Raw genomic sequence first — 18532 nt, 5'->3', positions numbered from 1 at the left:
GAAACAGGGAGAGACTTTAGGATAATCAGGTAGGAAATCTGAGGACCAATAAATCTGAAACTTCAAATTATAATGATCAGAGGAGAGCAGTGGGTTGTAGGGATAACAAATGGACAGGGAAAGAGCTTGCTGGTCTATTTCCTCTGCATAGCAGAAATCTATGCTCCTCAGGTTGTATTTTGCTTCTGGCTTTTCGGATACCAGTGACCAGTTTGAGCCAAAAGTGGAAGACTGAAGAGCAGGAATTGTCGAGGAATCTGGGTATTTCATCCTGTTTTACTTCGCTATTGCTATTATAAAAGGTGAGCACAACTTTAATCATGCAACACAAATTTATTATTGTATATTTCTGGAAATCGGAAGTCTGAGATGCTCTCATTGGGCTCAAATTAATGTGTCAGAAGACTTGTGTTCCTTCTGTAAGTTCAAGGGAGAATCTTTTTTCTCTTCTGCCAGCTAGAATCCAAAGTTAATGAATCAGACACTTTTTTTGGGATGGAAGCAGCACAAAGGACTTGTCCTCATGTAACACATTTTTAAAACCCTGTAAGAGGCCGGCACCGCGGCTCACTAGGCTAATCCTCCACCTTGCGGCGCCGGCACACCGGGTTCTAGTCCCCGTCGGGGCGCCAGATTCTGTCCCGGTTGCCCCTCTTCCAGGCCAGCTCTCTGCTGTGGCCAGGGAGTGCAGTGGAGGATGGCCCAAGTGCTTGGGCCCTGCACCCCATGGGAGACCAGGATAAGTACCTGGTTCCTGCCATTGGATCAGCGTGGTGCACCGGCCGCAGCGGCCATTGGAGGGTGAACCAACGGCGAAGGAAGACCTTTCTCTCTGTCTCTCTCTCACTGTCCACTCTGCCTGTCAGAAACAAACAAACAAACAAACAAACAAAAAACCACCAAACAAACCCTGTAAGAGAAGACTGCATGGCAGATCTTTATTAGTGTACATTTTCTGAATTGATTCAGAAATCTTCATTGGCACATTTTGGGGAAGGATGATATAACTCGGTGGGCTCAGTTCCCAAGCTGTCATCATTAGGTTGGTGATCTTAAATTATTTAACCACTCTGAGCTGTGGCTCTCAAGAATAACAAAGGGTCGATTTACTCTAATTCAGGAGATTGAGGATTAAGCGCCAAGGGTCTATTTCTTAGTAGGCAAAAACATCAGATTTATTATTGATATGATTTTGTGATAGAGAATTACAGTTGTAAGACTAAAGATTGTGTTTTTTTTTTCATAATTTATTTGTTTATTTGATGGGCAGAGTGAGAGAGAAAAGGAGACAGAGAGAGTGAGAGAAGTCTTCCATCCACTGGTTCACTCTCCAAATGGCTGCAAAATCCGGGAGTAGGCTAGGAAAGCAGCTTGGATCTTGGGACTCCATCTAGCTCCCCCCATGTGGGTGACAGGGGACCAAGCACTTTGGTCATCTTCTGCTGCTTTCCCTGGTGCATTAACAGGGAGCTGTATGGGAAGCAGAGTAGTTGGGGCTTGCACACTAGCACTATGATACAGGATGCTGGCATCGCAGGCAGTGAGTAACTCAACCGGTTGTGCCATAACACTGTCTCATGTTGTTAAGGCTATCTTAAACATGCCTCTGCCAAGAGTTCTTTTTTCAGCATTTATCAATGTTCTTGTATCTCCATTCTTTCAGAAATGCCTCACCTCATACAACTTGCTGACTGCGAAAGTTTTCCACTAGAAATTTTTGCCATGTTCTCTAGAGTTCCCAATCTATTATACTGTGTCAACATTTTGCATGACCATTGAGTATTCCAAGTTAGGTTCTTAGTTTTCTTTGCACACTTATAGCTGTGGTTGGGAAGCAAACATGAGATTCACTGGCTTCTTTTTTTAGTACTATCCAAATGTTTAAACTCCAGACTTTCCAGTTTATCTTGTAACTGCTTTTGTATTGTTTTAGCAGAACTCTTCTCATATTGTTTTAAATATAAGAAACTTTCAGAAAAATTGTCTCCACCTGGGGTTTTCATTGTTTTAAAGGTTAGCAGGTTACTGCACCATTGTTAATTACAGTAATACATGAAATTTATTCTGCATGATTTTATTTTTTTTCATTCTTAGGTTATTCCCATGTCATTCTACATGTTCACTCCTGTCTGTACTGCATATAGCTCTTTTACATGCAAGAATCTCTTAAATGTTGCTCATTTCCTGTCCAACTGTGCTGCCTACATTCAGTATTGATCCATTCTACCAGCACCATACCATTTCTAGTCTCTTACTCATTGCTTCTCATATTCTTGTTCTGATACACAACTTAGGCTTTTTCTTCCTTTTTAAAAATTTATTTTATTTATTTGAAAAGAGAGCAGCAGAAGCAGAAGGAGGATAGAGACAGAATGATCTTCCATCTGCTGGTTCATTCCATAAATGGCCACCACAGCTGAGGCTGGGCCAGGCTGAAGCCAGGAGCCTGGAACATCCAGGTCTCTCATGTGGGTGGCAGGAGACCAAGTACTTGGGCCAGCTTCTCACCACTTTCTCAGGTGCATTCCCAGGGAGCTGGATCAGAAGCAGGGCAGCCAGGATTCAAAACAGTGCTCACAGGGATGCTAGTAACTTAGGGGATGCAGGTTTATATGGGATGCACAGGTGGCATAACCCGCTGCACCACAATGCTGACCACTAGGCTATTTTTTTTAGTTGAAATCCTTTTATGATTCCTCCTTGCCTTCAGGATATGATCAAGATAATTTAAAAAGGCATAAAAATCTGATTATTTCTAGATGCCTAAATCTGTGTTCTCATTTTCCTTTGCTTCCCACAGTTCTACACTGTTTCCATCATCATGAATTTTATATTTGGTAGAAATGCAATGGGAAAACATAAAGTAAGACAGGGTGATAATCACAGAAATGGCTGACATTTACACAAGGTAGATATAAAACTTGTCATTAAAATGTGACATTTGAGAGTGGGCATTGTGGCACAAGGGGTTGGGCCACTCCTGTGACCCCGGCATTCCATGTAGGAGCACCAGTTCAGGTGCTGGCTGCTCTGCTTCTGATCCATCTCCTGCTGATGCACCTGGGAAGGCAGCAGAAGACAGTTCAAGTACTGGGGTCCATCACACTCACATAGGAGACCCGGATGGAGTTCCTGGCTCCTGGCTTTGGCCTGGCCCAGTCCTGACTGTCACCTGGATATTTAGGAGATGAGCATTAGGAGCAGAGAAAGACAAATGAAAAGACTACGAGGCAGGATCATCACTGGCTCATTCGAGTGAAGCCAAAATGCCAGGGTGTCCCAGGGGGTGACAAGAGGCAGAGCAACAGAGGAGGCAGTCAGTGGGATGGGTTCATACTGGCATTGGATTTTCTGAGGAGAGAAATGACATCATTATTTTGCATATAATCAGAGTAAATGACCACCAAATTATAGAGTGAATAAAGATTAAATGCAGTACAAGGGTGGAAGCAAAAACAGAGGAAGAAAGTTAAGAGGCAACAATACAGGTAAAGTGGAATGAGTACTAGACCACAGAATAGCAACAGAAGTTTCTATAAATAGTGAAATATAGTTTTCTTTCCTCTCGCTCTCTCTCTCTCTTTGTCTGAAGGCCACCAAATAAAATCCCCATAAACTATATTTCCTGTTATACATTGAAAATATTGTGCAACAACTTATAATAAAAAACTAGAAAAGAAGAATCAGAACATTTCCAACACATAGAAATATAAATGTTTGAGAAGATGGCAAATGAGTACCTTGAATTATCACACTATAGCCCATAAATGTGTGTAAATATTATGTATCGATTAGAAATAAAAAGTAGCTGCCTGCGACTCCAGCATCCCATATGAGAGCACCAGTTCTAGTCCTGGATGCTCCATTTCTTATCCAGTTCTCTGCAAATACAGAAGATGACCTAAGTACTTGGGACCCTGCCACCCGCATGGAAGGCCCAGAGGGAGCTCTCAGCTCCAGACTGCAGCCCTGGCCCAGCCCTAGACGTTGTGGCCATCTGGGGAGTGAAACAGTAGGTGGAGGATCCTCTCTCTCTCTCTCTCTCTCTCTCTCTCTCTCTCTCTCGCTTCCTGCCTCTCCCTCTCTGTCTGCCTTTCAAATAAATTAAAATACATCTTTAAATAATAAAAAAGTAGTGAAATCCTGGCTATATCTTTTAGTGTGGAGCTGACAGGATGTGCTGATTTGCATTTGGGGTGGAGGGAGAGGAGTTGAGACTGACTGCCAGCCGTGGCTCTGAATAACTGGACATGTGCATGGTAATTGACCCAGACAAAGGATTTTCGCTATAAAGGGAAATTGAGAAATAGGGAGCTAGCAGGATGGGGGAATGGGTTCAGAACAAGAATTTTGTTTATTTGTTTTAAGATGGGAGAAATGACTGTGTCTTTGTATATTTATGAGAATGATTCAGTAAGAAAAGACACAGAAGTGATGTCAACAAGGGGGAGAGCAAAAACAAGAAAGAGGGAATAGGATCTAATGAATAAGTGCAGGTGTTGTCTTTAGCCAACTAATTCCTCTAAAGAAATAAGGAGAAGTTAGCAAACATGAGCACACATGAAAGTAGAAGGATGTGCATGGTAATAAGAGCTCTTCCCTCTGCTAGTAGTTTTTGGTGACAAAGGAAGATCATCAACTGAGAATGAGCATTGGAGAAAAGATTGTGGTGTTTTGACAAAAATGGGGTGGAGTGAGGCGAGTGTGAAGTTGTTATCTAGAATGCTGAGGGAGTGAATGAGCCAGAAAATTACCATATGATTGACAGACTCCATTCAGGTCGTGGTTTGGGTTAGTGATCAGGAATTCAGCATATTGGTGTGTTTTCCCTCTTCTGTGTTCACAAGCATGGATGCAGGTTGATTAAACTAATTTATATTCTTGCCAAACCAGTGTAACTCAGACACAGTGAAATTAAGGGTTTAAAGATGAAAGCAAGAAAGTGATTATCAATACCAGTGATGAAATATAAGGTAGATAGGAGGGAAATGAGGACAAAGCGCAATGAGGGGCAGTGAAAGGTGGTGGGGTCAATGGCAGGAAGGTCGTAATCAGATAGAAAGTCTTTCAAAGGTGAATCCTAGAAAGAACAAGGTAGAAAATACGGCCGGCGCCGTGGCTCAATAGGCTAATCCTCCACCTTGCGGCGCTGGCACACGGGGTTCTAGTCCCGGTCAGGACGCCAGATTCTGTCCAGGTTGCCCCTCTTCCAGGCCAGCTCTCTGCTGTGGCCAGGGAGTGCAGTGGAGGATGGCCCAAGTACTTGGGCCCTGTCCCCATGGGAGACCAGGAGAAGTACCTGGCTCCTGTCTTTGGATCAGCGCGGTGCGCCAGCCGCGGCGGCCATTGGAGGGTGAACCAACGGCAAAGGGAAGACCTTTCTCTCTCTCTCTCTCACTATCCACTCTGCCTGTCAAAAAAAAAAAAAAAAAAAAAAAGGTAGAAAATAGGAGGTCCTATTAGTTAGGGTCCTAGAAGAAAATTGATGACATATTCAAATTGAGCAATTAAGGAAGTTTGGTAAAAACACTATCTAGAAATGTAGGTCACAGAGGCAGGCATTTGAGCTTGTGTTTAAGATGTTTGGTAAGATGCCTATATCTCATATCTCAGTGCCTGAGTTGGACACCCCAGTTCCAGCTCCTGACACCAGCTTCCTGGTCTTGCAGTCTCTGACAGCCAGTGGCAAAGGCTTAGGTGACTGGGTTCCTGCCACCAGTGTAGATAACTTGGATTGAGTTTCTGACTCCTGGCTTTGGCTGTCAGCTCAGCCCCAGCCTTTGTGGCTTCTGGAGAGTCAACCAGTATGTGAATGGGTGCTCTGTGTGCCTGTGTCTTTCTCCATTTGTCTCTCTCTTTATCTTTTACCTTTCAAACAATCAAATTTAAGATTTTTTTTTTAAAAAGAACTAAGGGTTGGGATTTATGAATCTCACATGGAATAGTGGTGTAGTATCCTGGGATTACCCAAGGGTTAAGACTCTAAGCCTGAGGGGTTGGAGGAAGATGGTGCAACTTTAAGGATGGCAACTGTGCAGAGGGAGTCACCTGACAGGATTCTGTGACGGACTTTACTGGCAGGAAGGGATTCTGGGAGCACAGAGAATTGACTGACCTCATCCTCTGCCTGCTTCCATTAGCCAAGTCCATCAGGATATATAAGACATGGGATCTTTTTGATGCCTTCTAAGTGAGACATCTATGTGGGACCTAAGACAGTGTAAAGAGAGCCAAGTGGACCTGGGGTGGCATCAGGGTAAGGAGTCAGAACTTATTCAGAGGTAGAATTGTCAGAATCATTTTTGTTATGGGTTGAATTGTGCCCCTCTCCCAAAATTCATATATTGAAATCCTAACCCAAGTACTTCAAAATATAGCCATATTTAGAGAGAGAGTCTTTAGAAAGACAAATACTCAAAAACTAAAATGGGATATTTAGTATTGACCTAATCTAATATGATTGGCATCCTTATGAGGGGGCAGAATTTGAAGACAGACACGAAGAGAGAAAAGATTGTGCAAAGACACAGGATGAATACAGCCTTCTATAAGCCAAAAAGGAAAGGCCTGGAACACATTTTCCCTCACAGCTTTCAGAAGGAACCAAGACTGATGGTACCTTGATCTTAACTTCTAGGCTCTGGAACTGTAACAAACAAGAGTTCTGCTGTTTAAGCCCCTCATTCTAGGGTGTTTATTATGGAAGCCCTAGGAAACTAATGTAGTTTGAGGGTGAGATTGCTGATAATTTGTTAGTAATATTGGTTATTGGGGGCTGGTGCTGTGATGTAGTAGGTTAAGCATCTGCCTATTTTGCCAGCATCCCATATGGGCACCAATTCAAGTCCTGGCTGCTCCACTTCCAATCCAGCTCCCTGCTAATGGTTTTGGAAACTAGTGGAAGATGGCCCAAGTTCTTGGGCCCCTGTACCCACGTGGGAGACCTGGAAGAAGCTCCTGGCTCCTGGCTTCATACCAGTCTACCTCTGGCCATTGCAGCCATTTGGGGAGGGAACCAGCAGATGGAAGACTTCTCTCTATCTCACCCTCTCTCTTTCTGTATAATTTGGGACTTGCTCAGGCTGACTTGCCCCAAGTGGTGGAGTTGGAAGCATACCAGGGGATTCCAATTCAATCCCATCGAGGTGGCATGTACCAATGCCATCTCACTGTTCCAGGTGATCAATTTCAGTTCACAGTTGGTCATGGTGGAGGGACTGGGAGTCAAAGGGAGCACATAGACAAGTCTAGTACCTGCTAACGTTAACCGATGGAGTAAATAAAGGGGAGAGTGATCCAACATGGGAAGTGAGATACTCAGCAGACTCATAGAATGGCAGATGTCCTAAATAGCACTCTGGCCTCAGAATCAGCCCTAAAGGCATTCGGATCTGGCTGAAAAGCCCATGAGAGTATTTCAGGCATGGAAAGCCAAGACACTCTGGCAAAAGATCTCTGTGAGTGAGATCCCAGTGGAAAGAACAGGTCATCAAAGAAGGAGGTACCTTTCTCTGAAGGGAGGAGAGAACCTCCACTTTGACTATGACCTTGTCTAAACAAGATAAGAGTCGGAGAACTCAGAGGGCTTCCATAGCCTTGGAAACTCATGACTGGAGCATGGGGAGATTACTGATGCCATAGACAGGAGTGTCAATTGGTAAAGTCAACAACAGGAGTCACTGTGCACTTACTCCTCATGTAGGATCTCTGTCCTTAATGTGCTGTGCATTGAGATTTAATGCTATAACGAGTACTCAAACAATATATTTCACTTTGTGTTTCTATGGGGGTGCAAACTGTTGAAATCCTTACTTAATGCATACTAAACTGATCCTCTGGAAAAAAATAAAAAAAAGAAATTATCAACTCCCAACTTGACTCTCACTGGGATTAAACATGACAATAGGTCTGATCTGATTTCATCATCATTTAAAAAAAAATCATCTATTATTTTTCACTTTATGTTTCTGTGTGGGAGCAAACTGTTGAAATCCATACTTAATGTATACTAAGCTGATCTTCTGTATATTAAGATAATTGAAAATGAATCCTCATGTGAATGGAAGGGGAGAGGGAGTGGGAGAGGGGAGGGTTGTGGGTGGGAGGGACGTTATGGGGGGGAAGCCATTGTAATCCATAAGTCGTACTTTGGAAATTTATATTCATTAAATAAAAGTTAAAAAAAAAAAGCCTAGGGTGATTACTGATGCCATAAACAAGAGTGTCAATTTGTTAAGTCAACAACAGGAGTCACTGTGCACTTACTCCTCATGTAGGATCTCTGTCCTTAGTGTGCTGTACATTGAGATTTAATGCTATAACTAGTACTCAAACAGTATTTTTCACTTTATGTTTCTGTGTGGGAGCAAACTGTTGAAATCTTTACTTAATGTATGCTAAATTGATCTTCTGTGTATAAAGAGAATCGAAAATGAATCTTGATGTGAATGGAAGGGGAGAGGGAGTGGGAAAGGGGAGGGTTGCGGGTGGGATGGACGTTATGGGGGGGAAGCCATTGTAATCCATAAGCTGTACTTTGGAAATTTATATTCATTAAATAAAAGTTAAAAATAAAAAAAAGAAATGGATGCAGAGATATCATTTATTCATTCATTAATTTAGCAAAGATTTGTTGAACATCTGACAAGTGCTCATCACTATTCTAGACATTTAGAAACTTTCTGTGATGAGCAAAAACTGCTGTTGCAGAAGAAAATGCTTAATAAGCAATGAACATCAATAACACCAAATTCTGGGTGATCCTAGGACAGGAATAGAACTAGAAAACGTAGCACAAGGTAAGAAGAGATAGGAGAGGATGGGGATCTCATTTTAACTTTTTATTTTTTTAGGGTTGAGATTGTAAACAGCAATGCAAAATGTTAAGCTGACAAGAAGCATTCATTGGCTAACGTGCTTCTAGGTGCATAAAAATGGGTGAGATTGTTTCAAAAATAGAAGGGGGCTTGCACTTGGCAGAAGAGCTAAGGTTCACAGGAGGGAGAAACCTGAAGGCCACTTGGACGGTTGGAACAGTGGTGTGGAGATGAGCTTATCTCACGCCCAAACCCCATTGAAAGAACTATAGAAAGCCCATTATTTATGACAAGGATATGCTACCTCTCTGTCTTATTTCCCCCATTTCTCTGATATTTTCCCTCTACCTGATTCTGTAAGATTTATATATGACAGGGTCCTCTCTCCGAGTCCCTTCTCTTACTACAGGTAATCCCACCTGGCGTCACCTGCACACTGTATTCTAATGCCTGCAGAATTTACACTTTCATCTCTTTCTTAATTATTGATATGCATTTTTTAGACATTTCAAATAAAATATATCCAAAGGTGAATTCATTTTTTCCCCCAAAACCATTTTACCCTTCTTCAGTATATTTCATTGAACTTCAGTATATTTCACTGAATATATTGAACCCTCATGCTGGGTTCGCCGTACGTCCAGTGGTCCAAGCTGGAAGCTGTGCTGGCATCTTGAATTGCTCATTTGTCCTACTGACATCCCCATTTCAGCTCCTCACTCTGCCTTCATCTGACTGATTCATGATCTCCAGAAACATCACTTTTAGCACTCTGCTCCATTATCTCCATTCTTACATTCTTTTGTCAAAGATGATATATTCCTTTTATTGGCAAATTCTTCAGTAAGTATAAGGACAAATGAATATATAGTTTTGAGATTCTGTATCTAGCATTTCATTCTGTGTTTACATGAGCTCACTTCTTTTGGTATTTATCTGTCTGTGAAATCACCAGTTCCAGATTTAGAGTTAAGGGCAATAAGCTGAGATACTTATTAAGCCTGGAAACCAGGTGGTTTATGAATGCCATCTTTTCTAAAACTATTTTATAATCTAATGTTTTATGAAAATTAAACAAGAGAAGCACTTAGGCTGACATGCACCCAAGGAGAACTGTGCAAACATTTCCCTGACGTTGGCATTGCCAGCACTTACTTTTTTTGAAAACATCCAGCTTTGGCGTCACTGGGAATTATTGGAAAGGCTAACAGGTTTCAGAACAAGGCTTCTGATTTCACTTCTGATTTACCTTGAGATGAGGTCAAATACTGCAGAAAATGTTCTTCCAAACATACCTTTTAATATTTTGAATTAAATGAATATAATCTGAGCCTAGAAACTGGTTTAGAAATACTCATCCCAGGAAAAGTTTGCTTATTTAGTGCAAACATAGAACCCAGTTTAAAATGGAAAGAATAAGAATGTCATCACAAGAATCTGATTTTTATGGCATTCTTTGCTTATGTTTATTCATAAAAGCATCTCGGGGCCGGCATTTGGCATGGCTATTTAGAAACTGCTTGGGAGGCCCGCCTCCCTTATTGGAGTAGCTGGATTCAAGTCCCAGTTCTGGCCCCAATCACTGCCACCCTTGTAGGAGACCTGAATTAAGTTTCTGGGTTCTGCCTGGCCCAACTCATGCTGTTGTGGGAATCTGCAGAGTGAACTAACAGATGAAAGAATGGAAGAGTCTCTCTCCCCTACCTCCTTGTGATGTGTGTGAGTGTGTGTGTGTGTGCGTGTGCCTCTCAAACAAATGGAATTCCCAAAGTATTGATTTCTATTCTAATAGATGTTGAGAGGTCTGACAAGGTATAACCCGATACTCATATAAGGTCAAAATAAATAAATAATAAAATAAATACAATTACCTTGTCATTTGAAATATTTCAGGGAAATATTACTCATAACTTTTCATCTATTTTATAGTGACCACAATATTTTAGTAGTTCAAGAATTATTATCAATGTTCTATTTTTTCAACATCTAGTTCCACATATTTTTGAACTTCACTTGAAAATCTTTTATTTAAGAACTAAAACTTTTTTCTAGATAAAAAGAAGAATCAGGAAGAAAACTGGAGCCATCCAATATAAATGATCTTTTGAGAATTTTTGGCAGAAAAGAAACAGAAAAATAACTGATGGTTGTTTGGAAAATGAGATCAAAATTAGGTGTTCTTTTTTTAAGATGGGAAAAATAACTGCATGCTTGTATGCCATTGAAATAATTTATTACAGAGAAATTTGGAGAAATAGAAGACAGAGGTAAGAATTACTGGTGGGTAGTATCCAGTGCTCACATGGAGGAATTTGCTTTAGATAACAATGCACACAGGGCAGTAAAGTCAGGATCCATGGGTACAAATGCTAGTTAGCTGGAGATATAAAAGTGGGAATCTGTGCATTTCTTTTGATAGCATCAATTTTATCAGTTTTAGAAGAAGAAAGTTCTCAATTGAGTTTCTTATGGAGAGGAAGCGTTGGAGTTTGAGGACAGGAGGTGTGGGGAGGCATTGGAGGATTTAGTGCTTTTCACCAACACATTCAAGTGGTCTCATGAGGTGTGGAATAGACAGAGAATTAAATTAATTACTGCTGTGGTTTGCCAAGTGAGAGAAAAACGTGAAATTTGAGGATCATTGCTTGGGAGTGATTTATATAATGACAGTGGAACTTAAGCTAGGAAGGAGCAAAAAGAAAATGAGAATGAAAGTGAATATAAGAGGGGTAGGGTTTAGGATTGGATATTCCAGTGGTTTAGAGTATTGCTGACGTCAGAGATGAGAAGGGAATGTCTAGGAAGGAAAGGAAGCAGAGGTCAAAAAGTTAGGTAGAGGAAATTCAAAGGACAGAAACAACCTCTTAGCAGGAATGGTAAACTTAGGACAGTTGAGACAGAGGAAAAGAAAGATGTCTTCTTTGTGTTTTCATTCATTTATTTGTCAAGCAGAGAGGAAGTGAGGGAGGGAAGAGGAGACGAGAGTGAGAGAGAGACAGAGAGAGAGAGAGAGAGAGAGCGTGTGCACGCTCCCATCCATTGGTTCACTCCCCAAATGCCTACAACCGCCAGAACTGGGCCAGGGCCAAAGCTGGGAGCAGGAAACTCAATCCAGGTCTCCTACTTGTGCGGCAGGAGTTCACATACTTGAGCAATCACCTGCTACAGCCCAGGTCTGTGTTGGCAGGAAGCTTGAGTCAGTATCTTGAGGCAGGTATCAAACCCAGGCACTCCAGCACAGGATTTACCTTAACTAAGTCGTATGTCCACCCGAATGACATCTTGAGAAGAGCGGAACTTCAGGATCTGAGAATGCAGGCAACTGGACTTATCTATATACAAAGTAATAGCTGAGAATTTAGACAAAATCAGGGAGCCTGAAACAAATATTTGAGTGGATTTATGACGACAGCATCAGTAAGGGGTGGGATTATAGAATGAAGCGTTGCTAAAAGAAGGGGTTGGGGGAGTACAGTGCCGGGTCAAGTCCTGGCTGCTCCACTTGCAATCCAGCTCTCTGCCATGGCCTGCAGAAACAGTAGAGGATGGCCCAGGTCCTTGGGCCCCTGCACCAGCGTGGGAGACCTGGAAGAAGCTCCTGGCTCCTGGCTTTGGATTGTTGCAGCTCCAGCCGTTGCGGCCAATTGGGGAGTGAACCAGTGGATGGAAGACCTCTCTCTCTTTCTGCCTCTCCTTCTCTCTCTGTGTAACTCTGACTTTCAAATAAATAAATAAATCTTGAGCATTTAGGGCAAAGATGTAATTACTACCCTCAGTGACACTGTAAATCAAAAGACGAACAGGGTTTACAATTATTTTGTTTTCCTCCCACAACATGTAGCACAGTGGAAGAAATCTTTGCTGAATGGATTTCATGTTATTGTACCACCACTTAACTTAGTCCCCTATTGGGCAATAACTGGTTATATTGGAATCAAAGACAACGTGGGAAGCTATAAAGTGTTTGGGCACTTACCTTCACTTTGTTAGAAATAATTAGCAAGCACTGAAGTTGAAAAGGGAAACAGAACATATAGTTTTAAGGAATTTAGGGTTAGTGATGCTGCTGGAAAGATTATATTGACAAGGGAAGGCTAAATACTTTGTAAAGTAGGATATTGGCAACATTTTTGGATAGTAGGTGAGTGGGATAGAGATAAAGACTTATAAAGAACATTTTATGATGTGCAAAATAATTTTAAAAACTTAACTACAGGGAGTCAGAGCCTTGGTGTAGTGGGCTAAGCCTCTGCCTGCAGCACCTGTATCCTATATGGATGCCGGTTTGGGTTCATGTTCCAGCTGCTCCTCTTCCAATCCAGCTCCCTGTTAATGGCCTGGGAAAGCAGTGGAAGATGGCCCAAATGCTTGGGTCCCTGATCCCTTGTGAGAGACCTGGAAGAAGCTCTTGGCTCCTGGTTTTGGATTGACGCAGCTCCCGCCGTTGTGGCCTTTTGGGGAGTGAACCAGTGGATGGAAGATGTTTCTCTCTGTCTCTCCCTCTCTCTGTAAATCTACCTGTCAAATAAATAGATAAAATGTTAAAGAATAAGAACTAAACTACAGCTTTATAAGTCCCAAGAATATTATTTACAAGGCATCAAATCAAGCATTGATTTTTTTTTTTTTTTTGACAGGCCGAGTGGACAGTGAGAGAGAGAGACAGAGAGAAAGGTCTTCCTTTGCCATTGGTTCACTCTCCAATGGCCGCCACGGCCAGCGTGCTGCGGCCGGCGCACAGCGCTGATCTGATGGCAGGAGCCAGGTACTTCTCCTGGTCTCCCATGGGGTGCAGGGCCCAAGTACTTGGACCATCCTCCACTGCACTCCCTGGCCACAGCAGAGAGCTGGCCTGGAAGAGGGGCAACCGGGACAGAATTGGGCGCCCCGATCGGGACTAGAACCCGGTGTGCCGGTGCTGCAAGGCGGAGGATTAGCCTAGTGAGCCGCGGCGCTGGCCCAAGCATTGATTTTGATGGATTTGCAAAATAAATAGAACCAAAAGCAGCCTCCCCCATTTTTGCTCAGGATCCTCCCTAAGTCTTCTTACTAACTGAATTGAATAAATCTGTTTTTGAGATATGTCAAGGAGAAATATTAAACACATACAATTGCATTTTTCTTTCTTAAGCATCCTAGGAAAATTGGATTGAGTTTATTTTTCTTTAGAAGCTATCTTGGTGGCAACGCGGCTCACTTGGCTAATCCTCCGCCTGTGGCACCGGCACACCGGGTTCTAGTCCCGATCGGGGCGCCCAATTCTGTCCCGGTTGCCCCTCTTCCAGGCCAGCTCTCTGCTGTGGCCCGGGAGTGCAGTGGAGGATGGCCCAAGTGCTTGGGCCCTGCACCCGCACGGGAGACCAGGAGGAAGCACCTGGCTCCTGGCTTCAGATCGGCACAGCACTGGCTGTAGCGGCCACTTGCGGGGTGAACCAACGGAAGGAAGACCTTTCTCCCTGTTTCTCTCTCACTGTCAAACTCTGCCTGTCAAAAAATAAAAAATAAAAAAGAAGAAGAAGAAGATATCTCAGTCTTTTAGCTGCTGTAACAAAATACCATAAACCAGGAGGCTTTCCAATAAAAGTAATTTATTTTTCATAGTTCTGGAATCAAGATCAAGGACCAAGAGAGTCAGTGTGGCAACGGTCTGTGTCCTGGCTCACAGATTGGGGTTTCTCGTAAGGTCTCCATGTGGTTAGAGGTGCAAATGCACTTCCTTGGACCTGTAATATAAGAGCACTAGTCCCCAAAGGCCCTTGTGATTACCTCCAAAAAGGTCCCATTTCCTAATACCATCACCTCAAGGGTTAGGGTTTCAACATAAAAAAAAAATCAGACTCCAACCCTCACTGAATGGTAGAGTGGAAGAAAAATCAGACTCCAACCCTCACTGAATGGTAGAGTGGAAGAAAAATCTGACTCCAACCCTCACTGAATGGTAGAGTGGAAGAAAAATCAGACTCCAACCCTCACTGAATGGTAGAGTGGAAGGGATGCATAACAAAAAGGCATTCATGTGTCCACTCGGTAAGTGATGAGAAAATAAATTTTAGTTTCTTTTTTCTGTCCCTTTGCTTTCCCTGCTTTTTAAAAATAAGATTGAGCAATCATCCCATAAATATAATATGTCTTTTTATCTTGACAAGTCAGATTTTAGCATCTTCATGACACTTATCTAACAGCTTGCCATTTTTAAAGTATATGTGGTAGGTTGAATCATGGCCTTGCAAACATTCCCACATCTTCATTCAAAGAGCCTGTGAGTGTGACCTCATGTAGCAGAGTCTTTGCAGATCTTGAGCTGGGGAGATGAACTTGAATTAATTGGGTGGATCTGATATCATCTCAATGGACCTAAAGAGGGAGCATTAGAGACATCAGGGGAGGAGGTGACAAGCAGAGACTGGAGTGGAACCACCAGGAGATGAAGAATGTGACAGCCTCTGGAAGCTGGGAGAAGCAGAGAACAGATCCTGACCTGGACCCTTCTGAAGGGTCCAGCCTTGCTGCCACCTGTCTCCTTGATTTGAGCCCTAGAACACCCACAAGCCACCGCTGACCTCCAGATTGCTTCAGGAATGAATGTGTGTTGATAGAGACAACTAAATTGGTGGTAGGTAATTTGTCATGAAAAACTAATGTAGGATGTATTATTTTTAAATCAGAAACTATTTTATTAAAAACAAGAAATAAAAGGAAGAAATATTTTCCTATTCCTTTAAAGTCATTTATGTTAAGGAGAAAAAAAATCTATGCTGAATCTCTCTACACGTACATGCTTGCATATGTTGCTATTTTGACCTATAATTTAAGATTCATCAAATAGGAACCAGCACTGTGGCACAGTAGGTTAAAGCCCCAGCCTGCAGTGCCAGCGTCCCATATGGCCGCTGGCTCAAGTCCCGGCTGTTCCACTTCTGATCTGGTTCCCTGCAAGTGTGCCTAGGAGAGTAACGGAGGATGGCCCAAATCCTTGGGCCCCTGCACCCACGTGGAATACCTGGATGGAGTTCCTGGCTCCTGCCTTTTTTGGCCATTTGGAGAGTGAACCAGCAGATGGAAGACCTCTCTCTGTGTCTTCACCTTTCTCTGTAACTTTTTTTTACATTTATTTTATTTACTTATTTATTTATTTGAGAGGTAGAGTTACAGACAGTGAGAGGGAGAGACAGAGAGAAAGGTCCTTCCTCTGTTGGTTCACTCCCCACAACAGTCAGAGCTGTGCCGATCTGAAGCCAGGAGCCAGGCGCCTCTTCCTGGTCTCTCATGTGGGTGTAGGGGCCCAACTACCTAGGCCATCCTCCACTGCTCTCCCAGGCTCAGCAGAGAGCTGGATCAGAAGAGGACCAGCCGGGACTAGAACTGGCGCCCATATGGGATGCCGGCACTGCCGGCGGAGGATTAACCTACTGTGCCACGGCACTGGCCCCTGTCTGTAACTCTTAGAAAAAAAAATTTTTTTTAAAGTCACCAAATAAAAGGGTCAAAGTGTCAATCTTATTGCTCCTATACAAAGTGCTAAGCTACTCATTTTAAAAATCAGTTCCAGAGGGATGAAGAGGAAGGGTTGGAATGTAGGTGGGAGTGAGGGTGTGTTGGGGGTAAGTCTCACTATGTTCCTAAATCTGTATATATGAAATATATGAAACTTGTATAACTTAAATAAAAATTTTTAAAAAAGATGCCTCCCTTTTACATCAAACTACTTGAGTTTGAAAAAGAAAAATCAATTCAACAGGAAAGAAATAGGCTGTTTAAAAAGAGAATGGGCTGGTATCGTGATGCAATGGGTTAAGTCACTTCTTGTTCTGCTAGTGCCCTATGTCAGAATGCTGGCTTGAGTCCCAGCTGTTACACTTCCAATCCAGCTTCCTGCTAATGTGCTGGCACAGCATCAGAGGATGACCCATGTGCTTGGGCTCCTGTCACCCATGTGGGAGGGGAAAAAGCTCCTGGCTTCTGTCTCTCCTAGCCTCAACTGTTTGGCTATTTTTTTTTTTTTCCAGGCAGAGTGGACAGTGAGAGAGAGAGAGACAGAGAGAAAGGTCTTCCTTTTTGCCGTTGGTTCACCCTCCAATGACCGCCGCGGCTGGCGCACTGTGGCCGGTGCATCGTGCTGATCCGAAGCCAGGAGTCAGGTGCTTCTGCTGGTCTCCCATGGGGTGCAGGGCCCAAGGACTTGGGCCATCCTCCACTGCCCTCCCGGGCCACAGCAGAGAGCTGGACTGGAAGAGGAGCGACCAGGACAGAATCCAGCGCCCCGACCTGGACTAGAACCCGGTGTGCTGGTGCCACAGGCAGAGGATTAGCCTATTGAGCCAAGGCGCCAGCCTGTTCGGCTATTTGGGCAGTGAATCAGTGTATGAAAGATCTCTCTCTCTCTCTCTCCCCCTTTCAAATAAATAAAAATTAAATCTGTTTTATTTTAAAAAGAAAATTTTGCTTTAAGTGACTTTCATCATCTGTTTTCTGAAATGAATTTTGCACACAAACAATATGGAAAGGAAATTCTAAGAAGAGAATAGAACAGATTAGTTATCAGTCCTAGAGGAGGTCTTTCTTTATGCCTAGAAATCAGTGGGTTTGGGGCCAGTGCTGTGGCATAGCAGGTAAAGCTGCCTTCTGCAGCATCTACATCCCATATGGATGCCTGTTGGAGTCCCAGCTGTTCCACTTCTGATCCTACTTCCTGCTAATGCTCCTGGGAAAGGAGTGGAGGATGGCCCAAGTCCTTGGGCCCCTGCACCCATGTGGGAGATCCAGATGAAGCTCCTGGCTCCTGGCTTCAGCTTGGCTCAGCCCTGGAAATTGCAGCCATTTGGGGAATGAACCAGTGGATGGAAGCCACCTCTTTCTCTCTCTCTGCCTCTGCTTCTCCTTCTCTGTAACTCTTTTAAATAAATAAATAAATAAGTCTTTAAAAAATAATGGGGTGGGGGCTGGTGCTGTGGTGCAGAGGGTTAACGTCCTGGCCTGAAGCGCTGGCATCCCATATGGGTGCCCATTCAAGACCTGGCTGCTCCTCTTCCGGCCCAGCTCTCTGTTGTGGCCTGGGAAAACAGTAGAAGATGGCCCAAGTCCTTGGGCCCCTGCACCCACATGGGAGACCAGGAAGAAGCACCTGGCTCCTGGCTTCGGATCAGCGCAGTACCAGCTGTAGCAGCCATTTGGGGAGTGAACCAACAGAAGGAAGACCTTTCTCTCTGTCTCTCTCTCTCACTGTCTATAACTCTACCTGTCAAAAAAAAAAATAGCATCAAATTTAAAGAAATAAATTGGAATTAAAGATATATAAAAAACAGTGTTGGGGTGTGCATGGTAAAATTATGCCTCTATTCTGTGGATGGAAATACAACCTTGAAAAATGATGTGACACAATTGTATTAAAATAAACATACCCTTTAATAGATAAATTCCAGTTTTAGTAACTTATTATAATGGTACATATCAACCAGTGTAGAAAATTTATGTATAAAGATGTTGTTTACAGCTACAATCTGATAATTGTGGTTTTATAATCAGATGTATGCATTACCTTAGTTACAGTAAATTATTTTAAATTTCATAGAATCACTAAAAATAAGTGAATTTATGTGTATGTTTTCATATAAAGGTAACAGTAGGTACACCTAGAAAAATCTAATATATTGTAAACTAATACTGAAAGCTTTAAAGAATTAAATGGGCAATTTGTTTACTTTGAGAGTGGTATATTT

The 18532-nt window shown here is 42.8% G+C and overlaps 1 long non-coding RNA gene across 1 annotated transcript in view; it reads left to right on the top strand.

Moving 5' to 3' along the window:
- The window catches only part of LOC127483239 (uncharacterized), a 46191-nt gene that overhangs the window by 11905 nt on the left and 15754 nt on the right, over positions 1–18532 (top strand). Inside the window, exon 4 of the long non-coding RNA XR_007909328.2 lies at positions 172–302. This is a non-coding gene — a long non-coding RNA (uncharacterized lncRNA). The remainder of the gene's footprint in view (positions 1–171; positions 303–18532) is intronic.

Source organism: Oryctolagus cuniculus, chromosome 8 (assembly GCF_964237555.1).
Source record: "Oryctolagus cuniculus chromosome 8, mOryCun1.1, whole genome shotgun sequence".
Classification (NCBI taxonomy): Eukaryota; Metazoa; Chordata; class Mammalia; order Lagomorpha; family Leporidae; genus Oryctolagus; species Oryctolagus cuniculus.
This window is presented reverse-complemented; position numbering and strand designations above follow the sequence as displayed.